General features: G+C 36.4%; 1 pseudogene; it reads left to right on the top strand.

Annotated features, from left to right (window-relative positions):
• Positions 1-5,462, top strand: part of LOC107739091 (laminin subunit beta-4-like) — a 20,239-nt pseudogene extending 14,777 nt beyond the window's left edge.
• Positions 5,463-5,701: the final 239 nt, after the last annotated feature.

Here is a 5,701-nt window from a genome sequence, read left to right as displayed (position 1 = left end):
CTAACTTTACCGCCCTGGACAGTAGTACAGCCTAGCGCATTTCACACAGGCTGCTACATTAACTTTCGCCAGAAAGTCGTGTATGCATAAGGTTGAAAATAAATTATGTTTATAGTGAATGCCCCTATGAATGGTCTTATTTTTACGATTTAGTTTTAATCCAAATGATGCGTGTGCTCAGTGAGTGTTAAATAAAATAAAATTATTATTCATCAATTAAATATTCATCAATTAAATATTGATGAATCCTTAAAGCTACAAAAGTGATTGATTTCCTCTTTTTCTTTTGTTCTTTGATGAACAGACATCACAGCAGCTGGTTATTAGTTTATTTTGGCTGCTTTAAGAGCTGCCGCTGCTGAACATTAAGCAGTTCTGACATGCATCATATTTTCTTACAACTCTTTACCTTTTCTGACTCACTTCAGGTCTTAAAGTCTCTACTAATGAGCTGACGAGTTGAATCGGGTTTGTTAGATGAGGGAGACAGTGCTGGGCTGCTCCAGGACAGTTTTGAAAACCACTGCATTTCAGACATGTTCTTAAATGTGACTCATATATAACAAATACTCACATGCACAGTTTTAAGGCAGCTTTAATCGCCTTCAGTTCACTGTTGTTCTACTGAAGCTCCCTCATCACCTGTACCTTTTCTGCATTCGTTTGACTAGCACCTGGTGCTGAGGCGAAGTTGGAGTGCACATCTGAAAATCTCCCATTTGATGTGGTCGTAAAGACGTTCTCCATCTAAATAAACGCAGTTCTTGTCAAGAAAAAAAAGAGACAGAAGCAGAAGTTGTGAATGGGGCGGCCAACCCTAGCTCCGCCCTGTGTTAATTGTGTTAAATATTTTTAACGCATTAAACTGAACAAATTAATTACATGCGTTAATTATGACAGCACTAATATAGTATATATATATTATAAGGAAACATAAATAAGGAAATTATATTATAGAAGAAAAAATACTTTTTTAAGAAATGGCAAATATTCATAAACTGATAATTCATAGTATTTGTTAAAAAAAAAAGTGCTAACAAATCTAATTGGTTATATGCAGAATTAATTGTACCCCTATATATACACATAGCTCTTGTCTGGTTATGTCCAATACAATTGAGATGAATGATTATAGTAGTCTTGTACAGTGACCACTTTTATCTTGCATGTCTTTCTACTCACACCTCAGGAACGAAACTGAGACCATTGACCCAAACATAATCATTATTGATCCAACCGTACTGCTCAACACTGACATCAACAATATCCACCTTGAGTTCAACAGACTGTTGAAGAATCTCAGGGAGAAGACCAAAGAGATTCCAGTCACAGATGTGACTGCTATTAATGGGTTGTAAATGAAAAATGTATTAGTTAAATCTCAATGATTACCAACACAAAAAGCTGTTGTAGCAGAATCATACTGTCATTTGTGAACATCATTATAACACTTCACTTGGCTTTTAAAGGCATTATGAGCTACTTATGCAACTATTGTGTGTGTCATTTCTAGATATTTTGAATAAGATCAAAAAGCTCTTTTTGACGAATTCACTGACATTGAGAAGAAAGTGGAAGCAGCTAAAAAGGTCCAAGAAGCCTCCAGGAAGATGAGAGAGAATGTTACATTGGAACTTGCAAAGTGTCGCATTGGAGAAATGGATAAGCTATAGAGGAAAGTGAAAGCTCTGAGTGTTGCCAACCTCAACGAGAAGGTGAATGAAGAGTAAAACTGGGTTTTTGCAATTTGAAGAAATATGTGTATTGCAGTGGCAAATTTTCTGCCATAGGTCTGTGGGGCTCCAGGCGATGCAGAATGTGAGAAGGCAAAATGTGGTGGAGCTTCGTGTGGGATATGCGGGGGGCTGGCCTGTACGGGGAGTTTACCCATCAGCCTCAATGTCTCTAAAACTGGCAGAGATGGCTGAGAAGAACATTACAGATCTGCACAGTAAACTCAAGGAAGCTGATGCTAAGGCACGTCAAAAACATACCAGTACCTACCTTTTGTATCATTGTATCTTTTACATGTAAAAGTTAAGCCTTGTTCTGCACCTCAAAAATGACTAATTACATCAAATATCAAGATGAGGATCTGATGAATAAAATTAATCAGACTAAAAACAAATATGAGGAAGATAAGATTGACACCAAGAACCTCATAGAGAAGCTCAAGAACTACCTGAGAGGTACTGCATGTATCTGTTGCTAGCTTCTGGTAAAGTTTGCTTGATCTTTGATCATTTCCAGTCAGGAAAGAAACTGGATAGTTATTTAGTCTACTCACCTCAGGTCACAGCCAAATCAGTAGTAGTGTTTTCATTTTGTGAAGCACAAAATCAAAGGTCCAAGCTTCTCTTTTTCATACAACAAAAGAACATGACAAATGACAAATGTACCATAAAAGTACACTGTAAAAAAAAACCCTGTTGTTTTTACAGGAAAACGCTGGCAGCTGTGGTTACCAGAGAATTCCTGTAAAAAATACAGCAGCACAGTAGATGAACTGGCAAATTACAGACCCACACTGTAAAAAAAATTCCGTAAAATTTACGGTAAAAAACCGGCAGCTGTGGTTAATTTACAGTTAAATACCGTAATTTCATTAACTGATATAATGTTAATATACCAACTTATTGAAGTACTGAAATCTGTTTTGTACCTTTGTAATACACTGATAACCACCAAATGCAGGTGGTGATGAGAAAGTCACATGATGAACCAAAGCCCATCACAAGCAGCTTTTAAATAATAACATATATAGAAGGTGCACAGCGTCATTCACACAAACACTAAACACCATCATGGTAACACACATGAAACTGAAATAATGCAAAAAACATTCATTTAACAACATTAGGTGTAACACACAACCCTAATATACAAAACTGATAAGAAAAAACTAAGAAGAAACCGTTATTTCAACAAAAAAACATCAAATTTGAAATGCAATTCAGGGAATTCTGGGAATGTCAATTTGCGGTTATTCACTGTAAATTATACGTTTTTTTTCACTTCCAAAAACGGTATACTACCGTAAAATTTATGTCCAATACATGTAATGTCCAATACAGTTTTTCACCGTATATAGTAGGGGAATTTACCGTTAACCATTTAACAGGTTTTTACTGTAGCATTTTTACAGTCTTTTACCGTTAAATTCACGGTCATTTTTTACAGTGTAGTTCTCGAGCATGTGAATTGAGGAACAGATTGAAATTTAAGTTGTTATTTGCTGTAATCCTGCCGTCAGCTATAGCTCTCAAGTCTTATTCACACTTGCGCTAACCTTGTGTTTCACAAAACATCTTTTCCTGTAAAAAACATCACACTGTGAAAAAAGCTGGCCAAACGATAAGATTTGCGGTTTTGTTCACATGCCCAAAGCCCCTGCTGTTACATACATCTACAGCTTGGTGGTGCTCACGAACAGACTATTTTGCAACAGTGAATAACAGACAGAAGAAAAATCCAGAACCTCGTCTCTGTTCTCTTGTATTTGGTGTTGTTTGATGAAAACTGTAGCAAAAACAAAAATCTGAATGGCTGTTTGAAAACATGTTGTTTGACTTCCTGTCTTCTCCATGAAAAGTGGGTGTCAGAAACAGAAAGTTGTGCACAGCTGCCCTTTGTGTAGCGCTTTCTGTATGTCTGCTTTTCCATAAGCAATTTACGAAACCTACTGTCAGACAGTTTGCCATTTTTTCAGCCCGTCTTCATTTTGCTATTGTGTTGAAAAGAAAATCATATAGACTTGGCGTGACGTGAGGGATGAATCTGAAGAATTTTTATTTAGGATTAAACTATTACTTACATTTACATTTAGAGTAAAATAAAATGCACATGGTAAAATGTAAATTTAATTGAGTATTGTACCTCAACAGATGAGCTGGTGAAGCCAGAGGACATTGAGAAACAATTGTCCATTCAGAAATCTTGTGAGGCTGCAGTAATGAAGTCTATGTGTCAAAGCTGTAGTTTTTACCATTTCATTGTGCTTTATAAAGCTAAACCTGTGGACACCAGCATCACTAATCCTGTTTGATTGTTGTATAACCAGGAACAGAACTGAGGCTATCAATGTGAGGGAGATAGAGAAAGCACTGGATGATACAGCAAAGCTCAATGACAAGATTTTCAGTGATGTGGACAAAGCTAAAGAAAACAATGATATAATCAAGGGCAAAGTTAATGAGGTAATGGTTTATTTTGCGTAAAGGAATTTAGCAGTGAGTAATTATATAATTTTTTGCTCAACTTCATGTCATTCCAGACCTAAGGTGTAACTTTCAGACATGTCGTCCTACACCATTTAATTTTTTTTGTGAACTATCCTTTTAAAATGAATACGGATTTCTTTACTTTTTGATTTGTTGTTTACCTGTCAGTACATTTATTTTGAGAGATAATTGCTACTCTTTCTTGTCCCAATAAACTGCTTTATAACTATATTTTATCATCACTTTCTAACAGACTGAACCTAAACTAAAAAATATTGAGGATAATATGGATTTGACTCGTGCCAGAAAGTTACTGGATGAAATCAAGGCCTTTAAGGATAAGACGGAAATGAACAGAGCTCAGGGGAAAGAGGCCAAAGATGCTGCCAATGCAGCGCTCGACAGTGCCAAAGACGTAGAAAAGGTAAGTCTCACAAGCACAAGAGCAAATTTTGTATTTAAATAAGCAGTGTGTTGGATGTGCAAACATGGTTACTGTAATAGTAACTGAAAAGATGGTGCAGAGCTGCCTTTAGTTAGCATGTTTAACCTGTTCTAAGTGAATTGCTTTTCTGCATTGGTAGGATCTTGAGGAACTGAAAGAGCAGTTTGAAAAACTAAAACTGAATAGCACAAACCAGAATGTTAATGAAGAGGCTAACGAACGTCTGAAGAACATCACAATGGAGGCAGAAACACTAAAAATCTGGAAAATAAAATGAAGGAAATTGAAGGTACAGTTGAAAAGATGGTGCAGAGCTGCCTTTAGTTAGCATGTTTAACCTGTTCTAAGTGAATTGCTTTTCTGCATTGGTAGGATCTTGAGGAACTGAAAGAGCAGTTTGAAAAACTAAAACTGAATAGCACAAACCAGAATGTTAATGAAGAGGTTAACGAACGTCTGAAGAACATCACAATGGAGGCAGAAACACTAAAAATCTGGAATATAAAATGAAGGAAATTGAAGGTACAGTATCATAAGTAGCAGTGTGCATCTGGATTTAACAGTATTATGGATTTCTATAGGTGTTCATTTCTTGTTAGCAAAAAGCAAATTCGTCTTTATTCTTGTTGTTTCGGACTTGGAGGAAAGGATTCTGGTTGCAGCTGAAAGAAAAGAGGAAAGGAAAGATTTGGAGGCACTCCAGAAGGAGGCAGATGACTTGAGGAACTTTATTGTTGACAAAGTGGATAAATACAATCTGTGCTCCACTTAAGCCTGCAAGGGCTTCTCTTCCTCAAAATTAGAGGAAGCAGTTGTAGTGTTTGTGATGGAAGGATGCCGAAGGCAACGCAGGACAAAACTGCCTGGGACTAGGATTATAGGATAAGTGCAGTACTTTTATCCTGATCCTTTATGGGCTTGCTGACTTTTTGTTTACATATAGTGCTACAAACTAGTTCTCATCAAGCCCCAGAAATACTTATTGACCGTATTATGGTTCTGTTCAGTTTTTTTTTTTAATCTGTTTTTCTTAATA

This window comes from Sinocyclocheilus rhinocerous, unplaced genomic scaffold, assembly GCF_001515625.1.
Source record: "Sinocyclocheilus rhinocerous isolate Xijiao unplaced genomic scaffold, SAMN03320098_v1.1 scaffold675, whole genome shotgun sequence".
Classification (NCBI taxonomy): domain Eukaryota; kingdom Metazoa; phylum Chordata; class Actinopteri; order Cypriniformes; family Cyprinidae; genus Sinocyclocheilus; species Sinocyclocheilus rhinocerous.
The sequence above is the reverse complement of the archived record's forward strand: the minus strand, read 5'-3'. Positions and strand labels throughout refer to the sequence as shown.